Consider the following 19,719-nt stretch of genomic DNA (forward strand, 5'->3'; position numbering starts at 1 on the left):
TAACTATACATATGTTACCTACTGGTGGCGTCCCGTCATGCATGCGGGCATCGGGATCGGCAGCACGGTTCCGAATCAGAATCTGGAAGGCCTGACAGCTTTGTCTTCCCCGGCTGCCGGAACGGACCAGTATGGCGCTGATGGGGCTGGTGTGGCTCCCACGTTTGGGAGAGCAGGGGCCATCCACCTGGGGCTTCCTGTAATAAAAGATAAAAATAAACAAAATACATGATCATGGCAGTGTCAAATAACTAAATATAAAAAGGAATGGATATAGCTCAAATACTGGCTGGATGGGTGTATTAAAGGCTATTTACGGTTAACAGAAAGAAAAGTACAATGAAAATACAAAAAAGTTTGATATACAGCACCTAGAAATGGCCACAGATTTGTATGGGAAATGGCACGCTCCATAGGCTTTTACTAAAAAAGAGAAGAAGAAGAAGCCTTTAAGACAGAACGTGTGGTCGCCGACACAAATAGGGCATGAAATGGGAAACAAACAAACCCAAATATCAAACTGTGCTGAGGCTGTGGACGCCTCTTGAGGCCACATGCAGTTTAAGACGGTAACCATGGCGACGGGACGCTCTGCCGGGCTTGGCTTACGTCATGACGCACAGAGCTCGGGTCGGTAACGTGACTGTATTCCTGTTATTAATAGCACAGATACACTATATTGCCAAAAGTATTCGCTCATCTATCCAAATCATTGAATTCAGGTGTTCCAATCACTTCCATGACCACAGGTGTATAAAATCAAGCACCTAGGCATGCAGACTACTTCTACAAACATTTGTGAAAGAATGGGTCGCTCTCAGGAGCTCAGTGAATTCCAGCATGGTGCTGTAATAGTAATGTAATAGGATGCCACCTGTGCAGTAAGTCCAGTTGTGAAACTTCCTCGCTACTAAATATTCCACAATCAACTGTTAGTGGTACTATAACAAAGTAGAAGCGATTGGGAACGACAGCAACTCAGCCACGGAGTGGTAGGCCACATAAAATCACAGAGCGGGGTCATCGGATGCTGAGACGCATAGTGCGCAGAGGACGCCAACTTTCTGCAGAGTCAATAGCTTGAGACCTTTAAACTTCATGTGATCTTCAGATTAGCTCAAGAGCAGTGCGTAGAGAGCTTCATGGAATGGGTTTCCATGGCCGAGCAGCTGCATCCAAGCCTTACATCACCAAGCGCAATGCAAAGCGTGGGATGCAGCGGTGTAAAGCACACCGCCACTGGACTCTAGAGCAGTGGACACGTGTTCTCTGCAGTGACGAGTCACGCTTCTCCGTCTGGCAATCTGATGGACGAGTCTGGGTTTGGTGGTTGCCAAGAGAACGGTACTTGTCTGACTGCATTGTGCCAAGTGTAAAGTTTGGTGGAGGGGGGATTATGGTGTGGGGTTGTTTTTCGGACGTTGGGCTCGGCCCCTAAGTTCCAGTGAAAGGAACTCTTAATGCTTCAGCATACAAAGACATTTTGGACAATTTCATGCTCCCAACTTTGTGGGAACAGTTTGGAGATGGCCCTTCCTGTTCCAACACGACTGCGCACCAGTGCACAAAGCAAGGTCCATAAAGACATGGATAAGCGAGTTTGGTGTGGAAGAACTTGACTGGCCTGCACAGAGTCCTGACCTCAACCCGAGAGAACACCTTTGGGATGAATTAGAGTGGAGACTGCAAGCCAGGCCTTCTTGTCCAACATCAGTGTTTGACCTCACAAATGCACTTCTGGAAGAATGGTCAAAAATTCCCATAAACACACTCCTAAACCTTGTGGAAAGCCTTCCTAGAAGAGTTGAAGCTGTTATAGCTGCAAAGGATGGGCCCACATCATATTAAATCCTATGGTTTAAGAATGGGATGTCACTCATGTTCATATGTGTGTGAAGGCAGCCGAGCGAATACTTTTGGTAATATAGTGTATCTAGACAGTATTGGACGGCAGACTACCTGAGCACCGTCACAGAGCAGAGACTGAGGAACAGGTTAACCATGTACAGACTCAGCAGCCACAGCCTGGCCTCAGAGAGAGGCCGACACAGACAGACGTGGCTGCCCAGAGAGGAGCGCCTGTGTCGCCTCTGTCCACAGAGGGAGGTGGAGACGGAGCAACACTTCCTGCTGAGATGCAGCGCATATGAACACACAAGAACTAAGTTCTTCACTAAAATCAAATGTAGAATCCCAAACTTTGACACGCTCCCTGACCAGGAGAAAATCCAACATTTCCTTGGAGAAAACAGAGTCAGCGCTGTAGAAGAAGGCCTGTCACAGCCTGAGAGAAAAGCTGCTCCTCACATGAGGACAGTCTGCTCACAAGCCAAGCCCTGCCCGCTCACTCACTCTGCTTCCTCCTGCTTTTCTGTTTTCTTTCTTTTACATGTGAGGACAGTGGGAATGTTGCTCCGTTGGATTTTAATGTTTCTATGTTCCTTTGTTATTGTTCACCAAAACATGCTTTGGCAATATTGTGTGTGATACAGTCATGCCAATAAAGCTTTACTGAATTGAAACTGAATTGAATTGAATTGAATTGAGAGAGAGGAGAAAAGCTCAGAGATGAAGACAAACAGAGAGAGAGAGAGAGAGAGAGACAGAGAGAGAGGAGAGGAAGACAGCTCAGAGATGAAGACGAGAAGAGAGAGAGAGAGAGAGGAGAGAGACTAGAGAGAGGATAAAAAGCTCAGATGAAGACAAACATAGAGAGAGACAGAGAGAGAGACGATCAGAGATGAGACAGACAGAGAGAGAGAGATCAGAGGAGAGGAGAGAGAGCGCAGAGATGAGAGACAGAGAGAGAGAGACAGAGAGAGAGGAGAAAAGCTCAGAGATGAAGACAAACAGAGAGAGAGACAGAGAGAGAGGAGAAAGCTCAGAGATGAAGACAGAGAGAGAGAGACAGAGAGAGAGAGACAGAGAGAGGAGAAAAGCTCAGAGATGAAGACAGAGAGAGAGAGACAGAGAGAGAGGAGAAAAGCTCAGAGATGAAGACAGAGAGAGAGGGAGAGACAGAGAGAGAGGGAGAGAGAGAGAAAGAGAGAGAGGAGAAAAGCTCAGAGATGAAGACAAACAGAGAGAGAGAGAGAGAGAGAGAGAGACAGAGAGAGGAGAAAAGCTGTGTCATTGGGCTCACATTTCCTCTCTGTGTCGTCCCTGAGGAGCCTTTTTCCTCCCTGGAGAGCCTTTTGGTCTGCAGCTCCAGGGTCCTCTGTGCCACCCGGACAGACCTCATTCCTAGTAGAGAGCCCAGGGCCTGGGCGTCCCTCAGCGCCGGCCCCACTGCATCCACCAGCTGTTTCAGGGTTATGATGTTTGAATGGAGCAGCGCCCCCCTCAGACCAGGTGATGTGCTGCAGGTTACATCCAGCCTGGCGCCGTTGAACCAATGCAGAGATTCAGCTTTGGAACAAAGTAGATTATAGTATTACAGACCTAGACCCCTTCTGTTTAAGAGCATTCACCGTCAGCCCCCTAACACCCCTATCCGACCACAGTAAAATCAGCCTATACATTAGAAAGACACCAACAGACCCTCATATAACAGAGCCCAGCAAACTGAACCACTTAAAACAGCCCTACAGATGGACAACCAATAGCAAAGATAACTACCAGAAAGCAATCAGACATCAAACAATTCAATCTCAATTAGACCTTTTTCTTTCCACCTCGTATCCCCACAGTAATGACGGCCTGAGTCAGGCCATTCAGGACATTAACAACATATCTGACAACGCAGCAGATCTGTCCAATCTGAAAAAGTCTTATCATCACGGACCAAAAAAAAAAAAAAAAAATCAGCCAATGAAAAGTGGTTTGACACAAGCTGCAGGTATCTGAGAAAAACACTCAGAAACCTATCAAATCAAAAACACAGACAACCTGACAACCCTGAGCTCCACCTCCAATACTGGGAAACATTGAAATGATATAGAAAAACACTGAAAACTAAAAAGAAACAGCATGAACAAGAGTCCATTGACTCAAATAATTTTTGGAAAAAATGGCACTCTTTCAGCAAAGCACACAAGGAAGAATTGGCTATTCAAAATGGTGAAATATGGCAGAAACACTTTGAAAATCTGTACAGTCCTATTACATTGAATTGGGCCCAAAATAATCTCCTTAACAAACTTGAAATCCTTGAAACAGCCGTTAAAGACAACCAAAATCCTCCGTGCACCTCATCCATGCCCCTATACTGCAACACTTACGGTATAAAAATAAAAAGACATTTGGCTCATTCCCGCTAACTCTGACAAATCCATCACCTCGATTGAGGTGTCTTTAAAATTAATGCTTTGAACTTGTCGTTTCAATGTATATGATGAATTAACGCGCAGTGAGGTCCGTGGCTGGGTAGGCAGGATCAGCCAGAGCTTAAATCACATAGAGCATGCATACACAAATATATATATTAAGGAGAGCTCAATAGCAACAACAATTAAGCAATAAGCCCCTTGAAGCCGTGGGCTACAGTGATTTTATAACCCAGCCCCTCCGCCGTTGTAAAGTCACTGGAAGTCACGGCTCCAAGGGGCTTATTGCTTTTATAAAACAGTTGCCCTCCATATAGCCCATAAAATAAACACACAAGGAAAAGGTCAAGGATTTATTGGTAACAATGCAACAATAAAACTGAGAACTATTCATTCTTCCACCAAGCAAGACAGAGTGGACAGAACGGTTGCCAAGCAACACAGACGCACAGATCGCTTTGTCATCTAGCGCCAGCATCATGTCACATCAGGCTATCCTGGCTCGTTAATGTTGAATTGGATATTTCCATTGAGAGTGCAACTGTTAAAATAGGGTTCAATGATGTTTGGACTCCTCTTTGCAGGGACGGTGGCGAGCGTTTCGCGACACAAACCACACTTTAGCCTAAAAAGCTAAGGAGAGAGAGGCTTTTAAATCTCCCTGTTAGCTTTTACCTTTTGGTTGTGTGCCCTGATGTGGAGTCTGAGCTGCTCCTCCAGCGCTGTGTCTGTGTCTGTCCGGCTCTTCCCGAAGGCAAACATATTCTTCTGGGTGACACTGGCAGCTACTCACCCCTGGACCAGCCCTCCACGGGGACGGAAGCGGCCTCCCCGGCCCCTGCCACGGTCTCGTCTGAGCACAAACACAAACACAGCACCATCACATCATGTTCAGACACACGGACACCAGTGAACCAGAGCGATGCCTTCATGTCTCAACCTATGAGCTACTGCATCTCATCCTGTCGGCGCCGACATCGCCGGTGTAAGAGGGATGCTAGCTACAGCCCTTGTCTTTGGATAACACTGCATATTTACAATGCTGTGGAGAAATAAGTGTAACGCTGCAGGGGGAAATACCTCATTGCGTACGACATGCTGCCACCGTGCCGCGCGTTGTCTCCTCTGCTAACGCAAGATACAGCTTCCGGTGTACAAGGAAGTGACGTAGGGGAACCGGCGGCGTGGACTACAAAATAAAACCCTCTGATGATGACGTGTCTGACTGGCTCCTTCACACAGGTGGGCTAGGCCCACTGTCCCGCCCACAGTCAGGTATAAAGGTGCAGCTGTACTTGCTGTGATTTTGATTGTTGTTTATTAGCTTGTTGTTTTTAGCTTGTTGTCTGTTTTTGCTGCAGATACAATGGCTGAGCACAATGAGACGAGGTAAGACTTTGTTATTTCTTATCCCTTGTGTCTTTTACACCACTACAACCGCGGCTGATGTCCTCTCAGCAGGCATCATATTCACAATCTGACTTGCTCATTTGTGTCGACGAAGACACGTTCTGTCTTAATGGCGATCGCATGGCGGCACACAAGCAGCCTGGTCTTCCGGCAGCCCCCCTCGGCAGCACGTCATGTCCAGCCAGTATTTGAGCTATATCCATTCCTTTTTATTTTTTTTGTTATTTGACACTGCCATAATGGTTTATTTTGTTTTTTTTTTTTTTTTTTTTGTCTTATTACAGGCGTCATACTGGTCGGCTCCGGCAGCCGGGGGAAGACGAAGCTGTCTGGCCCAGGGACTCCTCCAGATTTTGATTCGGAACCGTGTGTGCCATGTATCGGGCAACTTTTTCCTTCTGGGCGGGAGTGAAGTTTTTGACCGCCTGTGTCTCTGCGGCCCTTCGGACTTCTTGGCTGGAAAACCTGCTTCATTCATTCATTCATTCATCTTCTAAACCGCTTATCCTCACTAGGGTCGCGGGGGGGTGCTGTAGCCTATCCCAGCGCACATAGGGCGAAGGCAGTGAAACACCGTGGACAGGTCGCCAGTCCATCACAGGAAAACCTGCTTCCTTCCTCTTTTTAGCAGGTGCTGCTGATCCATCCAGAGTGACCGGAAAGTTCTCCAAAAAAGTAGAAAATTGCCTTTTTGGCAGGACCTTTTCAGGCAGATTTCCCCTTCCATCTGAATCGTCTGGAGACAGGCTGTAAAACACAGTAGAATGAGTACACTGTCTCATGGCTAGTCCTGATATGTTGGTTCTTTATGAAATAAATCTTTTTCTTCAAATAAAGGGACTCAGTGATCACTCATCTACTTTGCATGATTAAATACAATCTCAACATCTAGCACATCAAAATACAGAAGGTCACAAGTAGTGTTTTCAGATAGAATTTGTCACAAAATTCTACATTTGTCTGATTAAAATTGGCCTTTTTATATACATGTAGAACATGTCAGCATTACAGAGCAGGTCTGCGTCAGACTGTGGCTGCCTCTCTTAACACATCTTACAGACATAATAATGAGCTGACTTCTGTGAAACTGAATTCACAAGTGAAAATAACTTGGTTACATTCTCTCCTGTTATTTATGCACAATGCAATGACAAGCTTTTCCTTCTGTCACACTCTTTTTGTGAAAGTCTGAGTCTCACGCAGCACATTTGGTGAATAGCCTCCAGATATCACCATCCTGGAGGCCATTGGGAATGTCTGTAATTGGACATATGTTGGACCTGATATTTAACAGTAAAGGACAGACAGAAGGTCACAAGTAGTGTTTTCAGATAGAATTTGTTCCAACATTCTACAAACTTGAAAATACACCTCTGTGATTGAAGCAGCAGGAATGAAGCAAAGATTTTGTTCAGATTGGCTGACTGAAATTGCAATTTTTCAGACAATTTGCACTTCCCCTCTTCTGCTTTTCCATATTCATGGTCTCTTTGTCCTTGATTAGATCCATTAGCAGCCACCCCACATCCCCCCTCTACTGTATTTACATGTTGATGGGCCCATTAAGATTTCAGCACACCTGGCTTTAACCTCAAGGTGTTTGAACACCTTCCATGAGACTAAATCTGTTTGGTTTTAGTCTAATTTTTCAAGTTTAAACCTGGAATTTCAAATCAGAGCAGCAGAGAGTTTCAGAGGTTTCATGTACCACCTAGTGGTCAGTGTCTAGATAGCACATTGACTGTAAATACTGTATGATTTGTGATTTTCTGTACTGCAGACAATGAAGTCATGGTGCTTTAACTTGAACCTGTGTGCACAGTAAAGCTGTCAATTACATGTAGAACATGTCAGCAGGACAGAGCAGCTCTCTGTCAGACTCTGGCTGCCTCTCTGAAGACATCTTACTGACATGCTGAGGTTTCAGGCATGAAGAAGTAGCTGTGTGTGTGTGTGTGTGTGTGTGTGTGTGTGTGTGTGTGTGTGTGTGTGTGTGTGTGTTATTTACTTTAACTAATGTGATATTTTCACTGAAGGGCTCTTATTAGTGTTGGGCTCTTTGTACAGTCGGAAATAAATAAATCATTTTACTGCAATAAAGGGGCTCAGTGTTCACTCATGTAGTTTGTGTGACTAAACATGTTCACTGCAGTGACTCTGCACATGTACATCACACTTGACATAGAGCAAATGAAAGCTTAAAATCTCCCCTTTACAGCAATGACAAGCTTTTCCTTCTGTCACACTCTTTTTGTGAAAGTCTGAGTCTCACGCAGCACATTTGGTGAATAGCCTCCAGATATCACCATCCTGGAGGCCATTGGGAATGTCTGTAATTGGACATATGTTGGACCTGATATTTAACAGTAAAGGACAGACAGAAGGTCACAAGTAGTGTTTTCAGATAGAATTTGTTCCAACATTCTACAAACTTGAAAATACACCTCTGTGATTGAAGCAGCAGGAATGAAGCAAAAATTTTGTCCAGATTGGCTGACTGAAATTGCATTTTTTCAGACAATTTGCACTTCCCCTCTTCTGCTTTTCCATATTCATGGTCTCTTTGTCCTTGATTAGATCCATTAGCAGCCAACCCACATCCCCCCTCTACTGTATTTACATGTTGATGGGCCCATTAAGATTTCAGCACACCTGGCTTTAACCTCAAGGTGTTTGAACACCTTCCATGAGACTAAATCTGTTTGGTTTCAGTCTAATTTTTAAAGTTTAAAGCTGGAATGTTTAAAAATATCATCAAATCTCTTTAAAGATGTGGCTTTTATAACTTGTGCTGTTAAAAAGATGACTTTGTGATACGTGGCCAAATGTGGAGGTTTTCGTCTTTTTCACCAACTGTGGTAATATGGGTGCAGACTTTCCCCAAAACAGAGACAGTGTGTGGGATGTTTTAAGCTGTTTCTCAGATAAATTTCTCTACATAAACTGTTGGGACATACTCACTGCAGGAATTTTATTTGGAATGGAGTATTTGTACAGTCTGGAGTAAATATTTTTACTGAAAAAGGGGACTCAGTGGTCACTCATCTACTTTGCATGATTAAATACAATCTCAACATCTAGCACATTAAAATACAGAAGGTCACAAGTAGTGTTTTCAGATAGAATTTGTTGAAAACAGACTTTCATCAAAGACAGAGTTTGGGATTTTTTAAGCTGTTTTTTAATTTCATTTATTTATTTAATTCATTTATTCTGTTTTTTTTTTTTAAATATTTTTTAGATATAAATCTTAAAAAATTAGGTACTGTGTTTGAGGTACTCCCCCCCACCATCACTCTCCCTCACAGAGACACCCACACTTGTCTGATTGGCTCCTTCACACAGGTGGGCTACACCCACTGTCCCGCCCACAGTCAGGTATAAAGGCAGGAGGTAAATCCACTGCTCCACATTGTGTTTCTTACCAGACACAATATTCACAACTGTACTTGCTGTGATTTTGGTTGTTGTTGTTGTTTTTGGCTTGTTGTTTTCTTGCTTGTTGTTTTTTTTCTTTTTTTGCTTGTTGTCTGTTTTTGCTGCTTTTTGCTGCATAGACAATGGCTGACCAGAATGAGAAAAGGTAAGTCTTTGTTATTCCTTATCCCTTGTGTCTTTTACTGGAGGCTTGAAACCTGTACCACTGCTTTCCATTTGTTTGGTGAAATTTCTCTTATTTGACTGTCTCCCACCTCCAGACAGTTTGGCTGAATTTCTACCTTTCATGCACCAAATTGAATGAGAATTTAATTACTGTGTTTTTCTCATTATCCTTCAGGACTCCTGAGTGCAACATTGTGCACTGTCTGAAGTGCTTCAAGCCTCAGGAAAACCTACCAGTACACCTGGCTCGGGTGTGTATGAAACAGAGCGATCCAGAGGAGAGAGACGCTGCGGTGAAGGAAGCCAAGAAATCCTTTAAGGATTGGGCCAAAGCAGGGAGGATGTGGGACTACAAAGAACTCAGTGAGGTCATCCCTGACAAAGCCAGCCGTTACCGCATGATGAGGGAGCTGCTGCAGAGGGGGTGTTTTGTGGCTAACCAGCCCCACGAGCATGACATGGCAGGCTCTGCAGGTGAATCCACCTCTGCTCGTACCTCTGCTGGAACCTCTGTTGGTACCAGGTCGCACACCCGGGTAGCCGTCCAAACAAGGTAAATGGCTCCACTGTTCACACTGCATTACCCATCATTACTAATGCTACAGTTCACTACTACTGCTGCTCCTACTACTACTATTAATACAATTCTCAGTGTTTAATATCATGTCTCTTTTCTGTGATTTAGATGGGATCATTTTGTCAGTGGCATGAAGTCTGGAAGGGCCTCTCCATCAAAGACTTTGGTGGAGACAAAGGGAAAGGTAAGTCGTGGTATTTTCATTGCAAGGAGAGAAAATGTCAACACATTTTGAGCATTTTAACACCCAGAACAGCCTGTATTGTTTCTAGCTATTCACATATAACTCAAAGTTTCATCTTCTCTTTGTTGACAGGAGTGATTGCGGATCGCAGATTTGTCAAAGGGGAGATAGTCTGTGATTACCACGGCAACGTGATCCAAGCATCAGAAGGGCGAACCTGGACACCGTTGGAAGGAGAATCAATCACTCCTCCAAGAAACCCAACTTGAAGCCAGTTCACGTTTTGCTGAACGCCGATGGAGTGAACTTAGATGTGATCCTGAACAGGAAATCGCACCGAGGAGAAGGCCTGGATCTGGACTGGCTGGATGAGTGAAGTCCAAGAGTTATTTCTGCCCATGTCAATGTTTGGCTGCCTGGTGGCTCGGACTCTGCATTAGTGTCATTAAAAACATCTTCAGGCCCAGGGTGTGTGGCCCAGTACCGGAAAACCACCTGGGATGAGGAGAATAGTGACACTGAGCTTAAGCGCGACTACAAAGGCTTCACCCTAACTTGATTTTTAATCAATTTTTCATTACTTTTTTTTTTACTTAAACTGATATACCCACTGCACCAAATTTATTTGCAATTGTACAGTATGTGTTCTGTCTGAAATAAATCATTTTACTGAAATAAAGGGACTCAGTGATCACTCATCTACTTTGCATGATTAAATACAATCTCAACATCTAGCACATCAAAATACAGAAGGTCACAAGTAGTGTTTTCAGATATTTTATCTATTGAAGGTATTTTTTCGATTCAGGTATTTTATCTATTGAAATATACTGATTTTTATCTTATTGTATTTAAATGTAAACATTCTAAAAAAAAACACCTTACAAGGACAGAGGTTTCAGGCATGAAGAAGTAGCTGTGTGTGTGTGTGTGTGTGTGTGTGTGTGTGTGTGTGTGTTATTTACTTTAACTAATGTGATATTTTCACTGAAGGGCTCTTATTAGTGTTGGTCTCTTTGTACAGTCTGAAATAAATAAATCATTTTACTGCAGTAAAGGGACTCAGTGTTCACTCATGTAGTTTGTGTGACTAAACATGTTCACTGCAGTGACTCTGCACATGTACATCACACTTGACATAGAGCAAATGAAAGCTTAAAATCTCCCCTTGACAGCAATGACAAGCTTTTCCTTCTGTCACACTCTTTTTGTGAAAGTCTGAGTCTCACGCAGCACATTTGGTGAATAGCCTCCAGATATCACCATCCTGGAGGCCATTGGGAATGTCTGTAATTGGACATATGTTGGACCTGATATTTAACAGTAAAGGACAGACAGAAGGTCACAAGTAGTGTTTTCAGATAGAATTTGTTCCAACATTCTACAAACTTGAAAATACACCTCTGTGATTGAAGCAGCAGGAATGAAGCAAAAATTTTGTCCAGATTGGCTGACTGAAATTGCATTTTTTCAGACAATTTGCACTTCCCCTCTTCTGCTTTTCCATATTCATGGTCTCTTTGTCCTTGATTAGATCCATTAGCAGCCACCCCACATCCCCCCTCTACTGTATTTACATGTTGATGGGCCCATTAAGATTTCAGCACACCTGGCTTTAACCTCAAGGTGTTTGAACACCTTCCATGAGACTAAATCTGTTTGGTTTTAGTCTAATTTTTAAAATTTAAACCTGGAATGTTTAAAATCAGAGCAGCAGAGAGTTTCAGAGGTTTCATGTACCACCTAGTGGTCAGTGTCTAGATAGCACATTGACTGGTCATATCCTGATTTCTGGAGGCGAAATATTCTCACCCAAGGGTTTTCATTAGTAATGGGGACTTTGTCAGGCCAGACATAACTTATTACATTGATTTAAAGGGAGTCAGTGACCTCCATGTACTTTTTCTCTGTGATTAAACACAAATTCAGTGCAATGACTCTCTGCACATGTAGCAGAGTAAAAGACAGACAAAAGGTCACAAGGTCACTGTAAAGTCTGTGTGCATTGAGTAGAAAAGGGACTTTACATTTGAGGAGGTTTCCCCTCTTTATGTATATAGTTGTATAAACAGATTGTGAATTGTGTCATGCCACAGAAGGAAAAGCTTGTCCTTGCTGCAAAGGGGAGCTTTTAACCTTTCATTTGCTGTATGACAAGTTTCATTTGAAGTAGCAACAGGGCAAATAACACAGGAAGCATTACTGAAATGTTCGAGAATTGAGTCAGCTCTCCCAGGTGAAGTTTGGGCCCAGAAAGTCAGAAATAAACAAGCTTGGTGTTTGTGGAAAGGTCAGAATTCAGCATTTCCACTGAGCCAAGGCTCATTGACATGAGACCTTGCTAGCATTAAATATCAGGTACAACATGTGGCAAATGACTGACCTGGCGAATGTCCTCCGCTAAAGCAAATGTTGACCACACGAGCTGCTGCACAGTGAGCTCTCAGTCTGGGACAGAAGGAAAAGCTTGTCCTTGCTGCAAAGGGGAGATTTCACCAAAAATTGAAGAAAGCAAGTATGTGGTGCTTGGTGTCACAGTGTTGTGGACTCTTTGGTTGTGCCCAAGTGATCACCGAGGCACGTAAGCCCCCACGCCACGTCAAGGCAGAGTCCATGTGGAGGGTTTTTTTTTTTATTTTTTTTTTATATATTTTATTTTTTCAAAAACAACATGGAGGACTAATGAGGTGGACTCGGCATCCTCATTCTTATTCTCATGAGGATGAGGATGCTGCTGGTGCGCAGACCTAAGGAGAAGGGGAAGGGGAAAGTAGAAGGGGAAGGGAAAGTAGAAGGGGAAGGAGAAGGGGAAGGGAAGACTGCCCGAGGGATCTTCATCCTCCTCTTCCATCTTTGGGCATCTGTACATCAGTGAACATGGTTTTTCAAGTGTTTGTGCATAATATCCATAGAATATCCATTATTGGTCACTTTAAATGCTCACACATTCAAATAAAACAGTATAACTATACATATCTTACCTACTGGTGGTGTCCCGTCATGCATGCGGGCATATATCATGTCTCTTTTCTGTGATTTAGATGGGATCATTTTGTCGGCGGCATGAAGTCTGTCAGGAAGTGCCAGGAGATTTTGCAAGTTGCAAAAAAAGACTTCCTGAACCTCTATGGGAAGTTGATCACCAACCAGCCCATCACCGAAAATGAAAAGACCATGTACCGCTATTACCTGGAGGCGGTCATGGTGTTTCAGCATTTTCAGCGCCCAGGAGCCGTGGAGGGCATGACTGTAAGTTGAATGTGACTGTTAACTTGATGAGCTGCCTCCTGGTTATTTGTAAACGTGTTATCGGAATCGGCAGCACGGTTCCGAATCAAAATCTCCCTGGGCCAGACAGCTTCGTCTTCCCCCGGCTGCCGGAGCCGACCAGTATGACGCCTGTAATAAGACAAAAATAATAAAAAAAAAACAAAATAAACCATTATGGCAGTGTCAAATAACAAAAAAAATAAAAAGGAATGGATATAGCTCAAATACTGGCTGGACATGACGTGCTGCCGAGGGGGGCTGCCGGAAGACCAGGCTGCTTGTGTGCCGCCATGCGATCGCCATTAAGACAGAACGTGTCTTCGTCGACACAAATGAGCAAGTCAGATTGTGAATATGATGCCTGCTGAGAGGACATCAGCCGCGGTTGTAGTGGTGTAAAAGACACAAGGGATAAGAAATAACAAAGTCTTACCTCGTCTCATTGTGCTCAGCCATTGTATCTGCAGCAAAAACAGACAACAAGCTAAAAACAACAAGCTAATAAACAACAATCAAAATCACAGCAAGTACAGCTGCACCTTTATACCTGACTGTGGGCGGGACAGTGGGCCTAGCCCACCTGTGTGAAGGAGCCAGTCAGACACGTCATCATCAGAGGGTTTTATTTTGTAGTCCACGCCGCCGGTTCCCCTACGTCACTTCCTTGTACACCGGAAGCTGTATCTTGCGTTAGCAGAGGAGACAACGCGCGGCACGGTGGCAGCATGTCGTACGCAATGAGGTATTTCCCCCTGCAGCGTTACACTTATTTCTCCACAGCATTGTAAATATGCAGTGTTATCCAAAGACAAGGGCTGTAGCTAGCATCCCTCTTACACCGGCGATGTCGGCGCCGACAGGATGAGATGCAGTAGCTCATAGGTTGAGACATGAAGGCATCGCTCTGGTTCACTGGTGTCCGTGTGTCTGAACATGATGTGATGGTGCTGTGTTTGTGTTTGTGCTCAGACGAGACCGTGGCAGGGGCCGGGGAGGCCGCTTCCGTCCCCGTGGAGGGCTGGTCCAGGGGTGAGTAGCTGCCAGTGTCACCCAGAAGAATATGTTTGCCTTCGGGAAGAGCCGGACAGACACAGACACAGCGCTGGAGGAGCAGCTCAGACTCCACATCAGGGCACACAACCAAAAGGTAAAAGCTAACAGGGAGATTTAAAAGCCTCTCTCTCCTTAGCTTTTTAGGCTAAAGTGTGGTTTGTGTCGCGAAACGCTCGCCACCGTCCCTGCAAAGAGGAGTCCAAACATCATTGAACCCTATTTTAACAGTTGCACTCTCAATGGAAATATCCAATTCAACATTAACGAGCCAGGATAGCCTGATGTGACATGATGCTGGCGCTAGATGACAAAGCGATCTGTGCGTCTGTGTTGCTTGGCAACCGTTCTGTCCACTCTGTCTTGCTTGGTGGAAGAATGAATAGTTCTCAGTTTTATTGTTGCATTGTTACCAATAAATCCTTGACCTTTTCCTTGTGTGTTTATTTTATGGGCTATATGGAGGGCAACTGTTTTATAAAAGCAATAAGCCCCTTGGAGCCGTGACTTCCAGTGACTTTACAACGGCGGAGGGGCTGGGTTATAAAATCACTGTAGCCCACGGCTTCAAGGGGCTTATTGCTTAATTGTTGTTGCTATTGAGCTCTCCTTAATATATATATTTGTGTATGCATGCTCTATGTGATTTAAGCTCTGGCTGATCCTGCCTACCCAGCCACGGACCTCACTGCGCGTTAATTCATCATATACATTGAAACGACAAGTTCAAAGCATTAATTTTAAAGACACCTCAATCGAGGTGATGGATTTGTCAGAGTTAGCGGGAATGAGCCAAATGTCTTTTTATTTTTATACCGTAAGTGTTGCAGTATAGGGGCATGGATGAGGTGCACGGAGGATTTTGGTTGTCTTTAACGGCTGTTTCAAGGATTTCAAGTTTGTTAAGGAGATTATTTTGGGCCCAATTCAATGTAATAGGACTGTACAGATTTTCAAAGTGTTTCTGCCATATTTCACCATTTTGAATAGCCAATTCTTCCTTGTGTGCTTTGCTGAAAGAGTGCCATTTTTTCCAAAAATTATTTGAGTCAATGGACTCTTGTTCATGCTGTTTCTTTTTAGTTTTCAGTGTTTTTCTATATCATTTCAATGTTTCCCAGTATTGGAGGTGGAGCTCAGGGTTGTCAGGTTGTCTGTGTTTTTGATTTGATAGGTTTCTGAGTGTTTTTCTCAGATACCTGCAGCTTGTGTCAAACCACTTTTCATTGGCTGATTTTTTTTTTTTTTTTTTGGTCCGTGATGATAAGACTTTTTCAGATTGGACAGATCTGCTGCGTTGTCAGATATGTTGTTAATGTCCTGAATGGCCTGACTCAGGCCGTCATTACTGTGGGGATACGAGGTGGAAAGAAAAAGGTCTAATTGAGATTGAATTGTTTGATGTCTGATTGCTTTCTGGTAGTTATCTTTGCTATTGGTTGTCCATCTGTAGGGCTGTTTTAAGTGGTTCAGTTTGCTGGGCTCTGTTATATGAGGGTCTGTTGGTGTCTTTCTAATGTATAGGCTGATTTTACTGTGGTCGGATAGGGGTGTTAGGGGGCTGACGGTGAATGCTCTTAAACAGAAGGGGTCTAGGTCTGTAATACTATAATCTACTTTGTTCCAAAGCTGAATCTCTGCATTGGTTCAACGGCGCCAGGCTGGATGTAACCTGCAGCACATCACCTGGTCTGAGGGGGGCGCTGCTCCATTCAAACATCATAACCCTGAAACAGCTGGTGGATGCAGTGGGGCCGGCGCTGAGGGACGCCCAGGCCCTGGGCTCTCTACTAGGAATGAGGTCTGTCCGGGTGGCACAGAGGACCCTGGAGCTGCAGACCAAAAGGCTCTCCAGGGAGGAAAAAAGGCTCCTCAGGGACGACACAGAGAGGAAATGTGAGCCCAATGACACAGCTTTTCTCCTCTCTCTGTCTCTCTCTCTCTCTCTCTCTCTCTGTTTGTCTTCATCTCTGAGCTTTCTCCTCTCTCTCTGTCTCTCTCTCTCTCTCTCTCTCTCTCTCTCTGTTTGTCTTCATCTCTGAGCTTTTCTCCTCTCTCTGTCTCTCTCTCTCTGTCTTCATCTCTGAGCTTTCTCCTCTCTCTGTCTCTCTCTCTCTGTCTCTCTCTCTCTGTCTCTCTCTGTCTGTCTCTGTCTGTCTCTCTCTCTCTCTCTCTCTCTCTCTGTCTCTGTCTCTCTCTCTCTCTGTCTCTCTCTCTCTCTCTCTTTCTGTCTCTCTGTTTCTCTCTCTCTCTCTGTCTCTCTCTGTCTCTCTCTCTCTCTCTGTCTCTCTCTTCTCTCTCTCTCTCTCTCTCTCTCTTTGTCATCATCTCTGAGCTTTTCTCCTCTCTCAATTCAATTCAATTCAATTCAATTCAATTCAGTTTCAATTCAGTAAAGCTTTATTGGCATGACTGTATCACACACAATATTGCCAAAGCATGTTTTGGTGAACAATAACAAAGGAACATAGAAACATTAAAATCCAACGGAGCAACATTCCCACTGTCCTCACATGTAAAAGAAAGAAAACAGAAAAGCAGGAGGAAGCAGAGTGAGTGAGCGGGCAGGGCTTGGCTTGTGAGCAGACTGTCCTCATGTGAGGAGCAGCTTTTCTCTCAGGCTGTGACAGGCCTTCTTCTACAGCGCTGACTCTGTTTTCTCCAAGGAAATGTTGGATTTTCTCCTGGTCAGGGAGCGTGTCAAAGTTTGGGATTCTACATTTGATTTTAGTGAAGAACTTAGTTCTTGTGTGTTCATATGCGCTGCATCTCAGCAGGAAGTGTTGCTCCGTCTCCACCTCCCTCTGTGGACAGAGGCGACACAGGCGCTCCTCTCTGGGCAGCCACGTCTGTCTGTGTCGGCCTCTCTCTGAGGCCAGGCTGTGGCTGCTGAGTCTGTACATGGTTAACCTGTTCCTCAGTCTCTGCTCTGTGACGGTGCTCAGGTAGTCTGCCGTCCAATACTGTCTAGATATCTGTGCTATTAATAACAGGAATACAGTCACGTTACCGACCCGAGCTCTGTGCGTCATGACGTAAGCCAAGCCCGGCAGAGCGTCCCGTCGCCATGGTTACCGTCTTAAACTGCATGTGGCCTCAAGAGGCGTCCACAGCCTCAGCACAGTTTGATATTTGGGTTTGTTTGTTTCCCATTTCATGCCCTATTTGTGTCGGCGACCACACGTTCTGTCTTAAAGGCTCCTTCTTCTTCTCTTTTTTAGTAAAAGCCTATGGAGCGTGCCATTTCCCATACAAATCTGTGGCCATTTCTAGGTGCTGTATATCAAACTTTTTTGTATTTACATTGTACTTTTCTTTCTGTTAACCGTAAATAGCCTTTAATATACCCATCCAGCCAGTATTTGTACATTCCTTTTTATATTTAGTTATTTGACACTGCCATGATCATGTATTTTGTTTTGTTTTTTTATCTTTTATTACAGGAAGCCCCAGGTGGATGGCCCCTGCTCTCCCAAACGTGGGAGCCACACCAGCCCCATCAGCGCCATACTGGTCCGTTCCGGCAGCCGGGGAAGACAAAGCTGTCAGGCCTTCCAGATTCTGATTCGGAACCGTGCTGCCGATCCCGATGCCCGCATGCATGACGGGACACCACCAGTAGGTAACATATGTATAGTTAGTTATACTCTGTTTTATTTGAATGTGTGAGCATTTAAAGTGACCAATCATGGATATTCTATGGATATTATGCACAAACAACAATATCTCTGTTGTGTAGTGGTCATCCACCCTGATGGGAAATGCAGCCCTGAGGATCCATCAGCAGCATCCTTGGTGAGATGTCCTGACACTCCACTAAACTTACCCCCTAACCCTTTCCTTGAAACATTTGTGTTTGTGGTGTGTCAGCAGGTGTTCAAAGGGAGAATTGGTTTGGTACCAAGGAGGTGACAGAAGACCTGAAGAACCCTTTCAGCCCAGAGGAGCATGAGAGGACTGCAGCAGAGGTGAGTTTATGTTGTCACGGTCCATGTTACACTGGACCGGAGTCATTTTATTTGAATCTCTGTGGAAGAGTGTTTGCCAACTTTTTACATACTTTATGTAAATGAAATACATTTTTGGGAGCTAACTTAAAAAGCCTGAAATGTAGCTGGAGGGCAGACTTTATGTTTAAATAGTTCTACTGGCCCATCTTGAGGCAACTGTACAGTGTTTTGTGTTGTGTTCTATTTAGATTTGTTTTCATTAGTTATTTTTTAAAATTTGTTTGCTGAGGTATGATGTGGTGCTACTGTTTGTTTGTAGCAATAAAGGTCTATCCTCCTACACGGGATATTCTCCGGTCCAGCCCTCTCTCTCGCATCAACAACGCCCCGTTTGAGGCGGTGGTGGTGACCAACACCATCCCCCAGGAGGAGAAGACGAAGTCATGCCCTAAAATATAGGACATCGACATCTCCATGATCCTGGCAGAGGCAATCTATCCTCACCCCCACCCTCACTGAGGCCCACCAGTCTCATCCCCATGGGGATGAGACTGGTGGGCCCTCCCCCCTACCCAAACCAGAGTTTCTATCCTCACCCCCACCCCATCCCAACACTGAGGCCCCACCAGTCTCATCCTCATCATGAGGATGAGACTGGTGGGCCCTCCCCCCCTACCCAAACCAGAGTTTCTATCCTCACCCCCACCCCATCCCAACACTGAGGCCCACCAGTCTCATCCTCATCATGAGGATGAGACTGGTGGGCCCTCCCCCCCTACCCAAACCAGAGTTTGTATCCTCACCCCCACCCCATCCCAACACTGAGGCCCACCAGTCTCATCCTCATGATGAGGATGAGACTGGTGGGCCCTCCCCCCCTACCCAAACCAGAGTTTGTATCCTCACCCCCACCCCATCCCAACACTGAGGCCCACCAGTCTCATCCTCATGATGAGGATGAGACTGGTGGGCCCTCCCCCCTACCCAAACCAGAGTTTCTATCCTCACCCCCACCCCATCCCAACACTGAGGCCCCACCAGTCTCATCCTCATCATGAGGATGAGACTGGTGGGCCCTCCCCCCCTACCTGAACCAGAGTTTGTATCCTCACCCCCACCCCATCCCAACACTGAGGCCCACCAGTCTCATCCCCATGGGGATGAGACTGGTGGGCCCTCCCCCCTACCCAAACCAGAGTTTCTATCCTCACCCCCACCCCATCCCAACACTGAGGCCCCACCAGTCTCATCCTCATCATGAGGATGAGACTGGTGGGCCGAGTCCACCTCATTAGTCCTCCATGTTTTTGAAAAATAAAATATGAAAGAAAAATTATAATAAAAAAAAAAAACCCTCCACATGGACTCTGCCTTGACGTGGCGTGGGGGCTTACGTGCCTCGGTGATCAC

The 19,719-nt window shown here is 45.0% G+C and overlaps 2 long non-coding RNA genes across 2 annotated transcripts; both read right to left on the minus strand.

Moving 5' to 3' along the window:
• Positions 1-3,190: 3,190 nt before the first annotated feature.
• On the minus strand, positions 3,191-6,190 carry LOC115356815 (uncharacterized). The gene is made up of 3 exons (XR_003928021.1): positions 5,346-6,190; positions 4,941-5,118; positions 3,191-3,408 (listed from the first exon to the last, which is right to left on the minus strand). It is a non-coding gene; the product is annotated as an uncharacterized LOC115356815 (long non-coding RNA).
• Positions 6,191-12,711: 6,521 nt separating this feature from the next.
• LOC115356814 (uncharacterized) lies at positions 12,712-13,946 on the minus strand. Its single transcript, XR_003928020.1, has 3 exons — positions 13,743-13,946; positions 13,021-13,438; positions 12,712-12,900 (listed from the first exon to the last, which is right to left on the minus strand). It is a non-coding gene; the product is annotated as an uncharacterized LOC115356814 (long non-coding RNA).
• Positions 13,947-19,719: the final 5,773 nt, after the last annotated feature.

The sequence above is a fragment of the Myripristis murdjan genome, unplaced genomic scaffold, assembly GCF_902150065.1.
Source record: "Myripristis murdjan unplaced genomic scaffold, fMyrMur1.1, whole genome shotgun sequence".
NCBI classification, from domain to species: Eukaryota; Metazoa; Chordata; class Actinopteri; order Holocentriformes; family Holocentridae; genus Myripristis; species Myripristis murdjan.